The sequence below is a fragment of the Mytilus galloprovincialis genome, chromosome 6 (genome assembly GCF_965363235.1).
Source record: "Mytilus galloprovincialis chromosome 6, xbMytGall1.hap1.1, whole genome shotgun sequence".
Classification (NCBI taxonomy): Eukaryota; Metazoa; Mollusca; class Bivalvia; order Mytilida; family Mytilidae; genus Mytilus; species Mytilus galloprovincialis.
Genome location: NC_134843.1, coordinates 85,211,909 through 85,234,778, shown reverse-complemented (window position 1 = coordinate 85,234,778; position 22,870 = coordinate 85,211,909). Strand labels below are relative to the sequence as shown.

Here is a 22,870-nt window from a genome sequence, read left to right as displayed (position 1 = left end):
AATCAATAATAAAATTTAACTAATATTTATTATACAAAAGTTTAACTGTCAAAATATGAGTCCAATCTTTTAACTTTATCTGTATCCAGTTATCTTTCGGAATCCAATCTGAATATTACGGTCACAATCCAGTATGATGTTGTTTGTAGAATAAAAGTGTCAATCCAAATGCTATGAATATTAATGTCTATCGATGTCTAAGTCCAAGTCCAAGAGTGAGTGTTTAACTTTAGTGTCTGTATATATATAGTTGTCATGGAAGATTCTAGAACAGTCTATAATGGAACATCCTAGAAAGTTACAACAGAAGTTTCTAGTAAAATATAGAAGTTCATATAACGCATCTTTTATTAGGATCATTCTGGAAAGTTCCAATCATTCTGTAATTGTTCCAGTGATTTCTAAACTGCACAGTTCTAAGATTATTCTGTAAACAACTACCAGGACACATAACACAAATCAGGCCAACATAAATAAATACAATAATTACAATATCATAACACCACCCCCCTTAAAAGAAGTTTTAGTGTAACAAAAACTTATCATGAATAATATGAACAAAAATACATAGTATATACAAAGTGTTTTAATAAGCTCTAGATAAAGCATCTACTATTACATTATCTTTACCCTTAATATGTTTTACAATTACATCATATTCCTGTAACAACAAACTCCACCTAGTCAACCTCTGATTCTTGTTTCTCATTTTATGTATGAAGGTGAGAGGATTATGATCAGTACAAACAAGAATAGGATATACAGTGGAATTCAAATATACATCAAAATGTTGAAGTGCTGACAACATTGCAAAACACTCTTTTTCAATAGTTGAATAATTTTTCTGATGTTTATCTAATTTCCAAAAATATGATATAGGTTTCTCAACATTATCATCTGTCTCTTGATATAAAACAGCTCCAATTCATACATCGCTTGCATCAACGGCAAGTTTAAATTGTTTTTGAAAGTCTGTAGTAATCAGAACTGGACTATTAATTAAAAGTGATTTGCTATTTTCAAAAGCGTTTTGACAATTTTCACTCCAGATAAATTTAGAATCTTTTCGTAAAAGGTGAGTCAATGGTTGAACCACAGTAGCAAAATTTGAACAAAATTTTCAGTAAAATCCAATCATGCCTAAATATCTCATAAGTTGTTTTCTATTTGTAGGAGGAGGAAATTTGGAAATGGCTTCCACTTTAGCCATAATAGGTTTCACTTGACCTTGGCCAACTGTATTCCCTAAATTATCAACAGTGGCCTGACAAAATTCACTTTTACCAAGATTAATAGTCAAATTTACGATATCATAACAACTAACATAGTAGTACATAACAGCAACTAAAACCACAAAATATCGACTGCCACCTCTCATGTATTTACATACATCAGAAAATCAAATTCTATTTTATAAACTGTGCGTGACATGAATGTATCAACGCCACAAAAAGAGACGTATTTTTGTCACATTTGTACAAGGGCTTGTACAGAAATGAGAAAAAAAATTAGCCCAGTCTTTTAATTCCACCTTTCGGTATATTGATGATGTACTGTCTCTTAATAATAATAGATTCAGTGATCACTTACATTTAATATAATATCCAAGTGAATTTGAAATTAACGATACTACCGACACAGATCAATTTGCTTCATATTTATACCTTTTTCTCGAAATGACTATTGATTGTAGGTTGAATACCAAATTTATAACAAACGCGAGGATTTTAATTTTCCTATAGTTAACTTTCCATTTCTGTGTAGCAGCATCCCAGCGGCACCAGTATATGGAGTATATATGTCTCAATTGATATGTTACTCTAGAGCTAGCTCAAAGTACGTTGATCTTGTTGAACGTTGAAAGTTGCTAAGACAGGACTATGAATCAATCGAATAAAGGTCATCACTCAAGAAATTGTACGATCGCCATCATAAGCTGATCGGCCATTATCACAGAAGTAACACGACGGGTGCCATATACGGTGCAGGAAATGCTTACCCTTCCGATTTCTGATTTCACTCCTGGTTTTTAGGGAGTTCGTGTTGTTTCTTATTTATTATTCATAACTGTTGATGTAAATTTCTTTTGGTTTTGTGAGTCTTTGTTTACTCCTTGGTTTTGATTGTTATGGTTCTTTTATCGCAGGGAAATTAAAAAAAAAAGATTATAAAATTAAGATTAAGTTTGTTATGGTGTTATTTTATGTATTATCTACATCATGACAACAAATTGGAATACAATTGTGTTTGTAATAGTGAATTGATTTGTATTTTCTGACCATGTCGGTTTCCCTCATAATAAACACTGTTTATCAAAAAAAATTAAAAATCCTTTGCGTAAAATATTTTCAAACTAAAAATCTATTTAAGAAATGGCGAGTTAATTATCTTAACGTTTTTTAGCATAAAGAAAAATATAAAAGAATTCAAACTTAAGACATAACATCCAACCAGATACATTTTTTATCTTTAGTTTTTATGTTGTGTTTTATACTGTTGTATGTCTTTTTGTCGTTTTCAGTTTTTAACGAGGCTTTGTCAGTTTTTCCCTAACTTCTAAATTTGAATATCACTTTCTACCTTCCTGTTCACTTCAAATGTCTCTTCGGTGCGAGACATGTTGAAATTCCGGACAATAAATTAGAGCTGTACTATTTATGAATTATTCGATTAAATGATTCGAGCAAAGTTCAAAATCTTGAACGTAAAATTAGACTTAACTTCAGGATGTACGCTTCTCTGTTTCAAAATAACATATTTTAATAAGACTGTATAAAAATAAAGGAACTATAAAAGCAGAAAAAAATAACGATTCCGGTAGCTTGTTTTCGTGATATAAGCCCTTTCAAATTTGGCAGGACTTGATTCTTTCTAGATTTTTCATATTTCTGACAGTCTTTCTGTCAAAAGTATAAAAAAAAATCAAAAACAATGGAAGCGAACATCCATAACTATAATTTTAATGTCATATCAGGGGCGGATCCAGCCATTTTAAAAGGTGGGTTCCCAACCCAGAGTAAAGGGGGGGGTTCCAGCTATATGCTCCCATTCAAATGCATTGATCGGCCAAAAAAGAGGGGGTTCCAACCCCCGGAACCCCCCCCCCTTGGATCCGCCAATGCATATTGCTATGGCGTGAAATCAAAATATCCAACGTCTTTATTATGTGTATTATATATAAAGGCAACAGTAATATACCGCTGTTAAAAACTCATAAAACAATAGAAAAAAATTACAGATTCTGGTTACATATTAAAACTGAGGGAAACGCATTAAATATAAAAGGAGAACAAGGACACAACATTAAAATTTAACACACACAGAAACGAACTAAGCACTAGACAAAATGATGACTTTTACATTGATTAAGGTGGTACCCAACACTTTCACTAAAATTAATTTGGCTCGTTCAAAATCAGGCTGCATGTTTTCTTGTTTAAATGAATTAATATTTGTTCAAGACTGGGTCTGTCATAGTCTTCCTTACTGAATGGGTCTTGCCCAGTGTCGAAGTCCTTGTTCTGATCTAAATTAACATTTAAATCCACATAATTTGATCTAATGTCATTAGTTGTTTTCATTTGGGAATCATATACCACATTTTCTATTTCATATTGATAGGAGCACTTAAATTCCTTCAATAGCAAGAATATTGTTAAAGAAGAAGAATCAATCCTTTTAATCTGTCGTGACAGAAATTATCACAGAATATTTCAATATATTGTCTTATAACGTTAATCAACAAAGAATTATGTGATAAATTCAAATAATTGTGTACTGATTTTCTTTTTAATAACAGATATATTTCGGGGTGTGAAACAATTCAATCGATATCCGAGTACTCTAAAACATCTATACAAGGAAACAGATTGTGAGTCAATAACAATTTTATGCAATGTTGATTGATATTAGATAACGACTATTTTCTAATGAAATATTTAATTTTATATTATTTCATTTCAGAAATGGTGTTGTTGTTCTACATCAGTGTGCATTTTATTTTCTCTTAACAATAAGAAATATACAAACGGAATAGTTATGGTATATCCTTTGAAATGCGAACATCACATTGACAAAATAATTTGAAGTGTAATATATATGTATAATGCACCAGCAGTTGTGTAATTATATATAAAAACACCAGTGGAAACGATACCTGAGGGGAATATATATCGCTTTTTTGTTACTTTGATAATGCAAATGTTGAAATTAAAATATCAATACTTTAACACGCAAGTAATGCAAATATTCAAAGTCAATGAACCATGACTGAAGGTACAGAGATAATTAACTCTATAGAAATAAAGATTTGCCCATGCTAATACAACTGCAAAAAAAATACAATTAACTTTTTATATGTCGTTCCCAACAAACCTAAGCTCAAACATTAACTTGTTAACTATGAAAAAGTTTAAAGGTTAATAAACCATTTTCAGGGGGAGTATTATATAATTTCCATGGAAATGAAACTTGAAAATGCTAATACATTTCCATACAAAATATCAATGACATCAGAGGTTTATCTTAAACTGACCTTATCACAAACTTATATATGTAAATTAAGCAAAAGATTCAAAGTTAATTGACCGTGACTGAGACGTAAGGACCAAATGTTCTCCATGGAAATGAAATATGATTGTGCCAATATAAATGTATACAAATTATCATTGACTTACCGCTAACGGTACCCCTTAAAATGACATAATCACAAGTTAATGCTTGTAAGCTAAGCAAAAGTTTCAAGGTCAATAGACAATGACTGAGGAGGCGGGTCAAACAATTTTCATAGAAAAGAGATTCACCAATGCTAATGCAACTGCATCTCAAATATCATTAACCTTCCACTAGTGGTTGACCAAAAACAAAGCTTGATCTCAAACTAATAGATTGTTGGCGCCGCCGACACCGACAATAGAATACATTATTAGTTACACAGTATTCAATTGTCCTTATACGAGAATTTATCGGGTCAATAAAATTCATATTGGGTGAGGTGAAGCCAAATCCGATATATATTGTTTTGACCCGACAAATTCAGCATTAGAAGAATTGAACAATGTGTAACGAATTTATCCTGATTTTGTTATATTACATATTGTTATATTCAAATTCAATATAAGGACAATATCAACCAAATATATTTTAGATATTTAATCTAAAACTGTGAAAAGTTAAAAATATTAGGACTCATAAAAAGCAGTTCAAACTTAATTATTTTATTAGGTCAATGGTATTATGGAGATAATTCCAATTGACGTAATACATTAGGTAGATAATTCCAATTGACGTTATAAAAAATTGTACTGAAAATTATTAAGACAATATCAGCCAATCAAATTGCGAGTAATTACTCGGAATCAGGATAAGTATAGATATAAGAAGATGCAGTGTGAGTTACAATGAGACAACTCTCCATCCAAGTCACAATTTATAAAAGAAGACCATTAAAGATCAAAGTATGACCTTCAACACTGAGTTTTGACTCACACCGAACAGCAAGCTATAAGGGGCCCATAAAATAACAAGTTTAAAACCATTCAAACGGGAAAGCCAACTATATATTGTATATAAAAAAAACAAGAAACGAGAAACACTTATAAACAACATCAATTAACGACAACTACTGAACATCAGATTCCTGATTTAAGACAGGTGCAAACAATTGCAGTGTGTTTTAACGTTTGAATGGTACCAAACCGTCACCCTTTTCTGAAACAATAGTGCAACATTACAACATAGAAAGACACACAATAAAAATAACTCAATCAAAAGATGTAGTAACACAAGTGAACAAACACTGAACGAAGACATTTATTCAGTGATACAATGTAAATAAAAACATCAATGAAATAAAGGATGATAGGTTAAAGGAACAGTGTTATGTCGCAGTGAAATGTGAAACAATTTCAGACAAACAAACAATAAGCTTGCACAAAAATTGCAGTATAATTATAAAACACAGGAAAAGGAAAACAATATTGTTGTTATATATATATTATTCCACTTTATGTAATAATGCTGTATTTTGATTGGATGAGAAACATGGTATTTTTCACCAATTTCTATGTATTGAGATTTTCTTTTCTCTGCCGGGGTATTTGCCATTATGGAATTCCATGTGCCGGGGCATTTGGTTGCTAGCAAATACCATGGCAGATGGGAAATACCCTAGCAAATACCATGGCAGATGGGAAATACCCTAGCAAATACCATGGCAGATGGGGAATACCATGTCTAAAAATAACTCAATGAATTATATATATTCTAATATAACAAATTCATGGTCATTCTAAATATATGGTTCCAGATGAAATATTTAGGAGAAAAAGCATCATTATTGAATTTGAATCGAATGACGTAAAAATCCGGGAATGACGTCATAAATAAAACTCAACGGAAACGAATTGTCAACCGGTCACATAAAACTGGAATCAACTTGTATTACGCTTCACTGAATCTGATTAACAAAGTGTAATAGTCAGCCGAGAACCAGCTTATTATCATAAAAAGGGAGATATATATATACAGTCAGTGACTGTACATAAAAAAATGATAAGAATGCACAAATAGCACTGCTGCAGTGTATACAAAAATTATACATTCAAGTCGAAATTACATAATTATAATACCTGATTATAATAAACTTTCGGCGGTGGAACATTCGGTGGAATTGAGCAATTATATCATGCTTACAAGGGGTATTTGCCAAAAAATACCGGTTTCGAGGTAATCAAATTTCCCTCGACTAACGGCTCTGGAAATTTGTACTGTACCTCTCAACCAGTATTTTTGGCAAATACCCCTTGTAAGCATGATAAATTTGTATACAAGTACAGTTCAAATGCAGAAAAAAAAGAAATATTTAAAAAAAAAAAAAAAAAATGATGTTTACAGTATGAGAAGTGAAAATATCTAGTAATACCAAACACCCATCAAATAAAGAAGACAACATTAAAAAATAAAAAAAAACAACATTACAATCAGTATCAACAGATCAAATAAACAAGAAAGTAGGAGTTGAGAGTACAGCTTGTTGAAAACCAAATATAATTAATAATAATAAAAAAAAAAAAAATCGGACCCTTACATCAACTAAAACACATCCCTGGTAAAACTAACTTTGAATAAAGCTTATACTTACATTGAACACATCTATTTCCTGAATCTTGATATCTATATCATTAACGAGAAGCTTAATACCAAAATTTAAGATAAAACCGATAATTTTTCATTTCTTATTGTTTATTACTCCTTATTAGATATCACGTTGCCTTGTTATAGTCATATGGTGTATATGTAAGCGGCAGTTAGTGAAATTAGGCATCAAGCTTACTTCCTTGGCAATAAGTTAACACATAGGCAGTAAGTTTATTGCCTAAATAGTCTAAGGTCACCAATATTTCTTTCGGCAGTTTTGTTTCAGATGTAAATCTAATAGATGCACAATTCCCGAACAATAAAATTGAGAATGGAAATGGGGAATGTGCCAAAGAGACAACAACCCGAAGGCTTCATAGGGGGATCGTCCAATGCCTTTGTTTAGAGCTGACTTTTTTTTAAATCTGAACGAACTAGATGCCAATTGAACACTTTGTTTCATTCATTGTTCCTCGCCTGTGCAGTTAGCATGTCATGAATATATCCATACTAACATAATTTAACGTGTAAGAAGGAAGGTTGAGTTTTAAATGATTTTTAACTAAAAATACTTCTTTTTTTAATGAAAAAAAAACTAGTTAGAACCAACCATATTTCAAGAGACTATCCGAAGTCAGAACCTCCTTCAGTAGTTGTCTTATTTTTTTGTCTTTTTTTATTAGATGGAGTGGGCAATTTCCCAAAAAAACATATGTTGATTATTTTAGTTTATTTCATTACAAAAACATCTGTGATCTGCATTCAAAGGTTATTTGTAATGTGCCATAGAAGAGAGGCGAAAGATAGTAGAGAGACATCTAAACTCATAAGTCGAAAATAAACTGGAAACACTATGGCTAAAAAAGAAAAAGACAAACAGACAAACACTAATACAAAATACACAACTTAGAAAACTACAGACTGGACAACACAAACCCAACCAAAAACTGGTGATTATCTCAGGTGCTCCTGCCACTAGCACAAAAATACAACATAAAAAACTAAAGACTGAGCAACACGAACCTAATCATAAACTGGATTGATCTTCAGTGCTCCTCTCATTAGTACAAAAACGCAACATAGAAAACTATAGACTAAGCAACACGAACTAAAACTAGGTTTGATCTCAGGTGCTCCTCTCACTAGTGCAAAAAGAAAACATAGAAAAGTAAATAGTAAGCCTCACGATTAAGTTAATTGATATATTTTCCTGCAAAGACTTACAGTAAAGCTAAATCATGACAAGAAAAAGAGCTATACACGAGGGAGATAATTTTCTTTTGATTCTAACATTTCCAAATAATAGTAACGGTAAATCATACAGCAACTGAAATTAAGTATTGACCTGTGTCAGTAGAATTCCCTTGACTATTGCACTTTGTGTTTTATGCACAAATCAATATGACACTGCATTGCATTTATCATATTATTACATTTTAATTATTTAGAATAAATCTTAATGCACTGTTTATGATCACCACAACTACTTTCCAGCTTTAAGAAATGTTTCCCTCATGTCATGCTCTATGCTCATTTTTGACATGGGTAGGCATTATATTTGTCGTTATTTTACACTGAGCGTTCGCGAGATGTAAAATGTGGTCAAATATAATGCCTACCCATGTTAAAATGAGCATAGAGCATGACATGAAGGAATTATTTCGATTCTAATAGGACAAAAACAGTATTTTTATAGGTCGAAACGTACGAATTTACCGTAAAAATGTTTGGTTGTTCCCGTTTCCTCCTGGAGGAGTCTGTGCATTGCATTTCATATTTGATAAGTTTAAAAGCTACGAGCAGGGTAAATATATGTTGTTTAATAAAAAAAATATAATAAAAGTTTATGTTAGCTGCTTAAATGTATATGTTTTAAAGGATAACGATGGACATAACGTTAATATAAACAGTAATTTCGTGCGCATGTGTCAAACATATTTTGTGCTCATTATAACACGGCTTTGTTTACAAAGCGTAATAAGGACGTCATATTAGAATAAATATTAGAGACCGTTTCATATGCTGGAGACAAATATTATTTCAACATGGAACTTAGAATTGAAGAAACAGTTATTTTTACTCTATTGTTATTTTCTCGTTCAGATAGCACAAAGTACATTAGATTATTTCATTTCATTTCAACAATCATTGAATACAGGAGTGCATATACAACATATAATAATCCCTTTCATCGCATTTGGTGCGTATTTGAAAATCGTATAAAAGAAATATTTCATAATGCTTTTCAACTTAAAAACTGCAAAGACTTAAAGTAAAGCTAAATCATGACAAGAAAAAGAGCTACACACAAGGGAGATAATTTCCTTTTGAATCTAACATTTCCAAATAATAGTAACGACAACTCATACAGCAGCTGAAATGAAGTATTGACCTGTGTCAGTAGAATTCCCTTGACTATTGCGCTTTGTGTTTTATGCACAAATCAATATGACACTGCATTGCATTTCTCTTATTATGACATTTTACTTATTTAGATTAAATCTTAATGCACTGTATATGATCACCACAACTACTTTCCAGCTTAAATATTAGAGACCGTTTCATATGCTGGAGACAAATATCATTTCAACATGGAACTTAGAATAGAAGAAACAGTTATTTTTACTCTATGTTTTATTATATATTGTCGTTCAGATAGCAGTAAGTACATTAGATTATTAGAATTTCATTTAAAACATCATTGACTAAAGGAGTGCATATGCAACATATAATAATCCCTTTCATCGCATTTGGTGCGTAATTGAAAATTGTATAAAAGAAATATTTCACAATGCTTTTCAACTTAAAAACAAATTGGGACAAATTATCCCAGGGTAATAAATCACGGAGGAAGAAATAAACCGTTACATTTGCCTTTTTGTGTGATGTTGACTGCTTTTCCCCTATTTTTTCCCCTATGTGTGCCTGTTGTGTCTGTTCAATTTATTCTCACATCGTTGTTAATATAATGCTCCTGTTATACAAGTGAAAGATTTAGCAAGCTTTTAAAACAGGTTTTATCCAGTCACAGTGACAGTTGTTATCATTCATTTGATGTGTTTGAGCCTCTGATTTTGCCATCTATTAGGGACTTTCCTTTTTAATTTTTCTTTGGAGTTCAGTATTTTTTTTATTTGTTCTGTATACTAAATTTGTTTAATAAAGGCAACAGTAGTATACTGCTGTTCGAAAGTCATAAATCGATGAGAGAAAACAAATCCAGGTTTGAAACTAAAATTGAGGGAAGTACATCAACAATAAGAGGAATACTACAAACCAACAGAAACACCGTAGTGATAAAAAAAAACAGACGGCAATGCAACACACACAGAAACGAACTATAAAATAACAACTGCCATTTTCTTTGCTTGGTTCAGAACATTGTAAGAAAATTGTGAGTTGAACTTGGTTTTGTGGCTAGCCAAACATCGCGCTTGTATTGCAATGTTAGAAATAACACTAAAAGGACACCATTACATGACAGGAATACAGTACAAAAAATACAAAAACACTCGGGCAAGAGAAATACATAAAAAAGTAATACAAGTGTTCATTTCGATATGTTTACCACTTAATAACAACGAAAACCTTAAATAAATCAATGACAGTACACAAAAACAGCATAATTGAATAACAAACTATGCGTCATACGAATGTTACATTTTCCAATCAGTGAAATAATACCAGGCTATTAAGAACTTTATACTTTTTTCACCAAAACATCACCAGATATTATAAGACAAAATGATGTTATAAACTATCGGTCATGGAACCGCTTTACACACATGTAATGAGTAAAACTACTATACCGTATAATAATATATGAAAGGTACTGTGATGCTAAATTGTAAACGAAAAATAGAGAAAACCTACGTTTTAACGAAAATACAAAACAATGAGGGGAAACCAAATATGACACACAGCAACAAACGACAACCATTTGTATTAGTTCCTTACTTAGGACAGTTATTTACAGAATGTGGCGGTGTGAAACATATTTGGTCCGAGTACACAGTTATTTCGTAGTGCATTTCTTTTAGACAATAAATGGAAATAAAAAAAATCCCACCTGCGCTTTCTCCATAATATTTTTACAGTGTGTTGTACTACTTTTGGGACCAATTATATCAAAATTATAGAAAACTTCATCAGCTCAAACACAAAATATGGACAATTTTATGTGAAGGGGTCTTGAATTCTTTTGACAGCTTCCGAAATGCTAATTTGTTACCTTTTTCAACTGGACCAAATCACTACTTTACATTATAGTTCATGAATCAATTTTTTTTACAGTGTAGATTTATCCCCCTTCTTGCTACTTGAGGCATAAAACATAAATAAATAAATTTGGAAAGGGTATAAAAAAATGACAAGTAACACACTGTCCACACTAGAGACTATTCGTGAACAACAAAAATCAAGGGACGATAACTGTGTACTCGGACCTAATAGGATAGAAAAAATTTGACCAATCTTAATAAAACTTGGTATGACCTAAGCTTAATAAACCATGAGACTGCTTACAAAGTTTCATGGCAATATGATATATACTATAGACAGTATGATAAATTCTATATTCAACATTGCGTGTTAAAATTTGACGTTAAAATTGAAAATTTTCAATTATCAATATTTGGGGCTTTAAAAATCAAAATATTGCAAAAAAACACTTTTTAAATGCCTTAATATATAATATATCATGTATCAAAAGCAATAGAATACTCGTTTGATTTATCAGACTTAGCATAATTATTCAAAAGTCAAATTTATATGAGCCTGTGCCTAAAAATGGAGGTATTCCAATGAAGGGGAGCCTTACATAAAGATGGAATATTTTCCAGCAATTTTAAATTTGTGAAGTTTTTTGGTTATACATAATCCTTACATATGTATTTATTGTACTTTAAATGGAAAGGAAAATTACAAATAGCATATCATATTAGTTTAAAAGGGTCTTAGGCCAAGTAAGTCTGAAAATAGTTTAGGGTCAATTTAGGCCATAGCACATATTTACATTTAAAAATGCATACTAAAGCTATAGGGAATAAAAATTGGTGTCTTATTCATTATTTCTATACTCAAGTTACATGATACAATAAATCTGAGCACAAAAGGACTCTTTAGTTCAACTTTTTGTGCAGACAGTATGGTCAAATGCAAAGATTTTTCATTTTTTAGTGAAAAACTTGCATGTAATTTTAGCCCAACCAGGCTTATATTTGAACCACTTGCTATCCTACAGAAGAAAAGAGACATATTATGTGAAATGAGACAGGTACAAAAGACATTATAAAGGGCTTTTTATACAAATTTAATGAAATCTTCAATATGGACTTCTTTTATGTACCAAGCTCCTCACATTTAACTTGATCCAAACAGGGCGTTAGACGAGGGTCGTTTATACAGCACATTTTGCACACATTATCTGAGATAATCTTCTTTTCTGTATATTCAGAGTTCACAAATGAGTTATACAACTGGATTAAAGCATAGAAACACACATATTGATACATGAAAACCTGTCAGATAGCAAGTTAGAATACCACTTATACATCAAAATTGAAAAAGCTTTAAAATGCTCATTAGACCATGTAATGCCAAAATGGGAATTTTTTGCAGATTTCTATCAAATAAAAGTTTAAATCCTTTAGTTTTATGCTTTTTGACAAATTGGCACCATTAGATCATTCTGGAAAGTTGCCTAAGTACAGATTCTATATTTCATGATTTCACCTCTTAGGTCCGAGTACACAGTTATTTCGTAGTGCATTTCTTTTAGACAATAAATGGGAAAAAAATCCCACCTGCGCTTTCTCCATGATATTTTTACAGTGTGTTGTATTACTTTTGGGACCAATTATATCAAAATTATAGAAAACTTCATCATCTCTAACTCAAAATATGGACAATTTTATGTGAAGGGGGTCTTGAAATCTTTTGACAGCTTCCGAAATGCTAATTTTTGACCTTTTTCAACTGGACCAAATCATTACTATACATTATAATGCATGAATCTTTTTTTACAGTGTAGTTTTATCCCCCTTCTTGCTACTTGAGGCATAAAACATAAATAAATAAATTTGGAAAGGGTATAAAAAAATGACAAAAAACACACTGTCCACACTAGGGACTATATTCGTGAACAACGAAAATCAAGGGACGATAACTGTGTACTCGGACCATTTGTGGATGAGATACATGTTGAGCTCAAAATCAACTTCGAAGTGTTTGTGTTCTACAAAAAGACAAAGCCAAACAGCAATTTACTTTCTTAAAAAGAGAGACTCAAAAATTGAGGCTGAAAATATGATTGAACCAACAATTTTAACAAATTATGTTCAAAACGATTTATACACCCTAAAACTTTGTATTCTATAGATAAAATAAGATAAAATCGATTTTACTTGTAGATTGTATACTTGAAGTAGATATGATTGGAGGTTGTTCAAATGATTGTGGCGAGGGAACTCAAACGTTTTATGCATTTTGCAATTCAGATAGTTGGAACTTGCTATCACCATGCACAAGCTACACAGGGTGTACAGGTACATTAATACAATATCTGAATTCATAAGTTGTTTTGTTTATTTGTTAAAATCCTTGTTTGGTGTAATGATTTGTCTGTTTGCATTGTAATGTTTTTAGCAGTGGAACGATGGGACGGGAAATTCTGCTTATTCTCAGACAAGGACAACATATCACAGACAGTATTAAGTGATATAAAATAACATATATTGTCATGTAAAATTTATCATATATTTTGATTAATGAACATCACTGTTGCATTTCGAAATGTGAGACCAAAGGCTGCAAATCTTGTGAAATTTTATTCACTAGCAATTTAACAAAGAAATCATATTTTAGCAGAAGTTACAATGATCTGAATTGTAAGTCGATAAATGTAATCTACGGATAAGAGTGTAACCTTTGCAGATTGGTATACGTCGGTGAAATGAACGGAAGGCTTAAAAAAACTTATGTGCGATCATAGATCAGACAAAAACCTCAATGCAAACGACATTCCTTACCAGCATTTAATCATTCCATCGTTTCTATGACAGTTCGCATATACCATAGCACTTACAATCCTAATCTTGCAACGCCTCTCCGTAGACAAAAAGAGGACTACTGGATTAGACAATTGGGAACTGCGACACCATATGGTTGCAATGACAAAATTGATTGTATAGGTAGTATGTCTAGTCCTTCGTGTAGCTCGATGTGATGATTATTTTAAACTCTACTTCTCGACGTAGACGCAGTCATGGTCATCGTCATTATACATAACCTACTCTGCATGATGTCTCTATTAATGACTTGCTGCCATATGTTACAAATCAGTCTGTACGAATAGTTTCTTATACCTATACCAAACCTATTGCAACTAAAATTTTCAATTACAAACACGTTTTGCAGGATCTCAATATTGACGACTTCATGTCTAAACCTCCCAATTGCACTTGTGCTAGTTCACAATTAATCCGGCTGGCCACGTTCTTACCGGTGACCTCAACATTGTAAATAACACTTCCATGGGAAATATCTTATCGAAAGGTCCGAAATATCGTGAGCGTAAATCAATCAGTTGGAAATACAACTGTAAAATTTTGATGGATTCAGTCGAGGATTATGCCACGCAATGGGCTAAGCGCGAGAAAGAAGACGTAGACACTCTTTCCGAATGGATTAAGGCAGTGAGGTTGTTGATGCAAATCATAATTAAGAAACTGAATGGCTCTATCAATGAACATGCTACGTCACTCTTTAAAGACCAAAATGTTGCCAAACACTTATCCTACCTCCATGAAAAATATGTTGTTGTCCCCGCAGATAAAGCCCCAAACAACATCGTTTTTTTTTTTCACGACACTTACCAAAGATGAAATCTTGGATAATCGTAGGTCTGTTCTATGTTCCTTTGGAATTTCAACCAAAGATGAAGAACTGGATCTTCCATCACTGTATTGGATACATAAACTACATAAGTGGCATCACTAACAACGATATATTGCTGGGTCTTCCAAGTGCTCCACGAAATCTCTTTCTACATTATAAACATCTATTTTATCAGCAATCAAAGAAGGGTTTCAAAGTTATTGTGAAACTGCCTTTTCTAGAGGTGGCGGGAATCAGATGTGGATACTTAAAAATTCCAAAGATCTTTTAGAGTACATACAATCTAACTCTCTTTCATCTTGCAATAGTATAAAAAACCTTTGACTTTTCTACACTTTATATAAGTATTTCACATTCCAAACTAAAAGACAAATTAAAAGAGTTGGTATTGCTTTGTTTCATAAAAAATAATGGCCAACGTAGATACAAATATCTTGTCTTAAGGAGGGACGAATACTACGTTGTAAAGGATCACTATGATTCAAACAAAAAATTCTATGAAAATGAAATTATAAAGATGCTTGATTTTGTTATTGACAACATATTGTTACGTTCAGAGGACGTGTTTTTCAACAATATAACTGTCGGTATTCCAATGTAAATCAATTGTGGCCCTCTTCCGACTTGTTTCTTTATTATTATGGCTCTGACTTCATACAGGAACTTCTTTGGAAGAAAAATAAGAAGTTAGCAATATCCTTTAACTCTACTTTCCGCTATATAAATGACGTTCTTTTACTAAATAATTCTAAATTTGGTGACTATGTTGAACGCATCTATCCCATCGAAATAGAGATAAATGGTACAACAGATACAGTCAGGTCGGCCTTATAACTTGACTTACATCTAGAAATTGACAATGAAGATCGGTTGAAATAAACTTTACGACAAAAGAGATGATTGCAGCTTTCCAATTGTTACCTTTCCATTTCTTAGTAGCAACATTCCAGCAGCACCTGCATACGGGGTATATATCTCCCAATTGATACGATATTCCCGTGATTGCATTTCCTATCATTATTATCTTGATAGAGGGTTGCTGCTCACAAGGAAGCTATTAAACCAAGTATTCCAAATGGTAAAGTTGAAATCATTCCTTCGTAAATTTTACGAACGCCATCACGATTTGGTTGACTGTTATGGAATAACCGTTTCACAAATGATATCGGATATGTTCTTTACGTCGTAATTACAATCTCTTTCCCTTTCATGAATATGACCTACCGAATTAGACTGTTTACTGGATTTGTTATAACATAAGCAATACGACGAGTGCCACATGTGGAGCAGGATCTGCTTACCCTTCAGGAGCACCTGATATCACCCGAAGATTTTGGTGAGGATCGTGTTGCTTATTCTTTAGTTGTTTATGTTGTGTCATGTGTTTTATTTTTATTGTTTATTTGTTTGTCTTCTTTCATTTTTAGCCAGGCATTGTCAGTTTATTTTCGATAAAGAGTTTGCCTGTCCCTCTGGTATCTTTCGTCCCCCTCTTTGATTACTTCCACCTTCTTTTTTGAGTAATTCGACATAACTCCATTTTTTTATTGTGAGTTGTAAAGTTATATCTTGGCTGCAGAATAATCAAACTTAAGTTTATTATAAAAAAAAAGTATTTGGTCCAGGAACAAACAGATCATAATTATAGACATATCGTAAGTTGTGATTTTTCATTATCATTAATATTTGGCATAGATAAGTAATCCAGTGTTAGTTCATTTACAATTTTATACATTATAATTGATTTTTGGTATTTTAGTCTTTTGTTGATGGAACAGAAATATCACCTTCAAGTATAATAATTCTTGCTACTATTTTCTGAAACTTTATCATTATAACTGAATCCTTTTGTAATAATTTTTTTCGCAAACTGAACTGCAATAGTCTATATATGGTAGGATTTATTTATTAGAAAATAGTGATTTTGTGTATATGGGCAAAATACACTTTAATTTTATACAAAAGTGATATTTAAGATGAGACATCCTACATATACGATCAACATGATCTACCCAGCTTAACTTGTCATCAATGCCAATTCCAAATAATTTGAAAGAAAGGAATTTCTCAAAACAGGTTTCGTTGACGGTAGTACATAATGTTAATAGTTGTAAAGGGTTTTGTTTTAAACCCAATTTCACACACTTTTTTTTTTCTTTTTTTTTGTACATTAATTTTCATACTGTTATTGTTACACAAAGATTGTTTAGCATTTAACTCATTTTGAAATATGCTATATGTTACAATGTTTTAATTGTCTAAAAAATCATACAACTGTGTACATACATGTTCGTCAAATTTTTTTAGATAAGGTATTTAAAATAGAAATGGGACGATAATTGGTAGTAACATCTGTTATTCAATCTAACAAAAACCAAAACCTTTCACTACACGTTAAAGAATGTCCGAGAACTCGACTACTTCCAAGTTTCAGAACCTATTATCAGTCCGATATGCGGTTTAAATAGAACAAAAGAATTCGACCTCTTGTGTTTAGAAGGTAGAAAAGTGAAATGAACTTTGTATTCGGTTGTCAAGATGTCACAAAAGTTACTTTCCGTAAAGTCATTATAGATTTTTGCATTCACGTTGTTTAATTGTCATATTGTACAATTGTTAACAATGCAACTTGCAAACAATCGTTTTTAAAACGACCATAAGTCAAGCTGTTACGTCATTTAGGGGGTCTCCTTATAAACTGCTACTTTTTTTTGCCCGACATAGAAAAAATCTGAGAAAAATTACAAAAATTGAGAAATGAATTGTCAGTCGTTTAAGACCATTTCCAAAGTGGCACACCTAAATTTGACATTTGGACGCAATTTCAAAGTTGGATGTTATATGACGGGGTTTTGTTAATTAATTTACGCATCGAACACACCCGTCCTCTATATGTAACATCACATGACTTTTAAGTGATTCAAACTAATTTTTTTTAAATAATATTTGCATGTTTGGCATGTTTTTTCTTAAACAATTACAATTACATCGACAGTCATAATTTCTGTATTATTTTAAAAAGTTTTGTTACACATTTTGTTACACCTTAGTTATACAGTAACCCGGATGGGTTGACCAAATGTGAAGTTGAGTTTTTGGGGTAGCATAAATTTATACCGTTGTATTCCTTTTTGTTTGTGTTAACCAACTTGTCGTTCGGAATTATTTTTTATACATCATTTATTGATCTTGCAATTTCTTGTAATTTAGTTTGCGTCTTTTTTCTTTGGTGTCATATTTTGGCTATGTTTGTGTTCGATTATACAGTATAATAAGTCGGTGGTTGCCAGCGAATGGATTTTTCTTTTATTTCTTGTGACTCTTTGTGTCTTATTTGTTATTCATTGCAGTTGGTTTTTGTTTTGTGTCATGTGGAGATATGGTGTGATTGTGTTTTTCTTTTGATGTGTTTGCATCTTAAATTGGGATTGCACTGAGTTATTTCATGATTTCTTTTGTGCTAAATTTTCGATACAATTTTAGTCTATCTTATAGCATCTTACAATTGTCCGACGACATAATGCGATACTTTTTTGTTCGCCAATATTATTCATACGATTCATACGATTTGAATTTACTATTTATATCTTTTTCTGTTCTTAATGGTTTACCTACAGTCGAAAATTTTCAAGACATTAAGAGTCTTAACTTATTTAACGGTTTTACATTAGACTCAATTTTATTATAGTTTATCACATAAAGACTCGATTGTATTATAGTACTTTACTTGAATAACCGTCCTACTGTTAGTTGTATGTTAGTTCTTCACAACTCAGAAAAAGATCCAAGAATATCAAAGTTCCCTTATATAAATTTTTACCGTATACGGTGGCTCACTCTATTTTTCTCATACATGCTCACTATTACAAGCTAAGTACTATAGTAGTACACCGGTTTCTTCATATTTCATGTACTACACATGCGTATATATATTACTCGAGTGTGAAACATGCAACAATACTCTACCAAAGCAAGCCAGGAAACAATCCATCAACAAGGAAGTAAGTTGATAATTTAACTTCAAAGGGGGTATGGTTTTCTTGTCTGATCGCGGACAATAATTGTCGGCCTCCATCAATCAAATATTTTTTTCTTTCAGAACTTAACACTAAGGTTTTAGAAGATCAGAATTCATAATATTTTTTGGGGTTTAAATTTTGCCTGACAACAATATTTTTTCGAACGAATTTTGGATCATACATTTTTTTTAAATGAATCTTACCACTCACTCTTTTTCACAGTTTGAAGTTAAAATATCGTTCCCGTATGTGAATAACCAGCACAAAGACTTTCATTATCTTTTATTTATAATATACATTTGAAGACTTCCATCGCACTGTTAAAACAATTAGTGGCGGTTCCAGAATATTACATTTAGGGGGGGGGGGGGGCGCTGACTGAACTAAGGGGAGCTCGCTCCAGTCATGCTTCAGTGATTCCCTATGTTAAATCAAACATATTTTTCCGACGAAGGCCCCGCTCCCCCGAATCCGTCTATATTCTTGAAAACATTGTTCTTATACATACTTACCTCCAAGGTATAGTCTCAAGTCTTCAGTCTGCACCGAACACTTACAATCAACCAAGCCGTTGCTAAGACGGTGCTTAAAAGAGCAGAGGCTTGGGTTAAAATTGTACTTACTAGACAGTCTTTTATAATCTGTTACAGTTTTGTACAAGAGTTAGTCCTTTGTTGTTTTAAACGGAACTATTATGATGTTATGGAAAATATCGAGTTTGCTTGATATTGACAAATCAAAAACTTAAGTCACATGGTAATGTGTGAGTTGCTTAAACCTTTGACATATTTTGTAAGTTGAAAAATGAATATACTAAAGACCTTTTTTGGGTGTTAACATTTACGGTTGACTGGCATATTTTATGTAGAATGTACAACCTGTTTTATTTTTAAAAAAAATGATGATTCTAAAAGATAACGAAAATTAAGCATATGCTCTTTTAACTGTTCTCGTACAGGGCTCCAATTTAAAAAAAAAAAGAGTTCAGATGATCAAGTTCTTTGAAGCAGGAGAAAGGGGAAACCAATGGCACTGCTTATCATCTCAGAAATTATATAAATTATTACCATCAGTATTACAAGACTAAGGATGCATTCACATCTCTTCTGTTATGGATACGGTTGTCAAATTCTGAATATAAAAACAAATAAGTTCCTTTTGTGGCATAACTTTATTCATATAGATTATTTCTCCTACATATCTTTATATATTGATTTCTTTAGTTCAAATTGGAATCTCAGATAAGCATCTGGTACTTTAAAACCTCTCCTCTCTGTTCCATGCCTCTGGTCGAAATGTGTACTTCAGAATAATTCCTGACTGTCAGCTGTATAGCAGAACTTTCACATAACTTCTTGATAAAACTGCTGTCTATCTCCCTCTTTGACACTGCAAACAAAAAATCGAACAGGCAATTAAAGAGGGGGTTGCAACAACATGTTTCCCGTACAAACGGATCGGAACTAAGAGCTCTTTCCCAGATCTGCCACTGGATTGATACATCAGATGCATCACAAAATATAAACATGTTATTAAATATACTAGAATATGAAATAAAGAAAAATATAAATCAAAAATGTTGATTTATCATTTATGTCTACGAAACCACAAGATCCTACTTAATTGGCCATGTTTTCAAATCATATCAAATGTTTTCATTGGTCTTCACTTGTTAGAAAAATGTACTGAAGTTATTGTTAGCTAAATTATCAATGTTAGGTTATTGCATATTCTTCAGAGCTGTATCTTGAACTAATGAATTGAAAAAGAGTGGATGGATATACGTACTAAACATTTTTCTGTATTTTCAACATATCTAACAAACATGTGAGAAAAATTAGTTTTAGAATACGAAATATCTCTCTCATTCTGTAAACAGATATTGTAGGATTTTAAAGGTATTTTGGTGTTTTTAAAAGACCCCCCCCCCTTTTTTTTTTGTAATATACACCACAAAAAAAAACAACACCATTTAGTTAGGATAAAGAACTAATAAACGATAGTCCTATAATGTAAGGCTTTAGAGTTTCATATCATTTACATTCAACATGTTTACCGATTTTTTTTTTACTATCAATGTTGAACCGTTAATTTTTATCGGATTTTTTTTAACTACCAATGTTGAACCGTTGAACCGTTCAACATTGATAGTAAACAAAAATTCGATAAAAATTTTTGATTGTAAATGATATGAACCTCCGGTCTTATATTAAAGGACAATATATAAGACTTCTGAGGTTCATATCATTTACATTCAACGGTTTTATCGGATTTTTTTTTAACTTTGAACCGTTCAACATCAATAGTAAAAAAAAATCGGATATAAAAACGTTGAATATAAGTGATATGAACCTCCGACGTCTTATATAATAGCACTACGGTAAATAGAATAATTAAAATTCAGTTAATTGAGTGTGGGAGGCTATTTTAATCCACTTTATGAGTGTGTATTATATAATGTTACAATGTAACAAACCTATCAAACACACCGTGAACAATAACATTATCTCCCCTGGAAATGCCTAACAACAAGACACAAAAAACTGCTACCTTTTTTTGCCCTATATCACATAATTATGAAAACACATAACATAGATAGGGAATACTGTGCTTGTGTACACGTTTGAATGTGTAGGTGGCACACTCAGAACGATCGTCTCTAGATTTTTTTTAAAAATTCGTCCCGGCCTTTCCGGGTTCACGTAGCAACACGTTTCTTTCCTTTCCAGCTATTCCTGATTATGAATTAATCCAAAACATGCATTTATCCCAAAGCAACAACCATTAAACAACTCACCTATACCGATGGTGATCGTCTAATTCCTAGCTGATTCCTTTAATCGTACCTTTCTTGACGACACCCATCGTTGTAGCGTCTACCATTGGAGGTAGCGAAATTACATGATTTGACAGGAGAGCGAAATAAACAAGGGGAGCAATTTTATCGAACCGCATTCCGGACTGTTATAAATTACATATCAATAATTTCAACAATAAATTTCGAATGTAAGGCTAGTCCCGAAACAAAGAAATACTTGTGAGCGTCCTATATCCAGGTAACAAGTTAACCAATCAAAATAAAGAATACACGGAATTATTTCTTCAGAGTAAGATGTAAACAGTGATCCATGTGGTAACTCCAAACATTCACAATGATTAAATAAAGTGTACGACAGCAGGTAATGTATCAGTCATTACGAAAATTTCTTATTGTGGAATACCGAAAAAGAAGATTTAAGTCACTATCCCTAGAAAGAAAGCTAATCAGCTAGTGGTTATCGTATGTTGTTTATTTATTTAGAGGGTATGTCTGGAAGTGAGCAACTAGAGGTTGCAGTCTTGTAATAGACTGCTCCATAGGCTTACATGCAAAACAGCTGATCTTTGAAAATAAAACAAATAAAAAATTCTACATAGAAAATGTTTTTCATGTTCATATAATCTATGCACTAATGAGAAATTGTCATTTAATCGAAAAAAAGTGGGTCATGCCACGAAGAATAAAAAGTTACGTAATCCTGAAGTCAAAACATTTTTTTTTCTACTTTCTGTTTGCTGTTTTTACTGGGCCGCACCCCTTCCAGTAAACATGATATCCTTCCACTTTCCTGGATTGATCTCCCCCAAAAGATGCAAGATTTTTTTAAAGTCTATATATATGTTTCAATTCAGCATAAACCTATAATCAAACAGAAAAAATTGAGTTCAGAAAAAAATTCAGAAAAAAAATGCACTATTTTGTTTCCTTCCGTGTTTTCACATGCACCGGAAACTGGAGTTGTAATACAAGACTTGTACCTAGAGAGAACGTCGGTAAC

General features: G+C 32.0%; 1 long non-coding RNA gene across 1 annotated transcript; it reads right to left on the bottom strand.

Annotated features, from left to right (window-relative positions):
- Nucleotides 1–20,204: 20,204 nt before the first annotated feature.
- On the bottom strand, nucleotides 20,205–21,973 carry LOC143080554 (uncharacterized). Its single transcript, XR_012979737.1, has 2 exons — nucleotides 21,850–21,973; nucleotides 20,205–20,441 (listed from the first exon to the last, which is right to left on the bottom strand). It is a non-coding gene; the product is annotated as an uncharacterized LOC143080554 (long non-coding RNA).
- Between the last annotated feature and the right edge of the window lie 897 nt (nucleotides 21,974–22,870).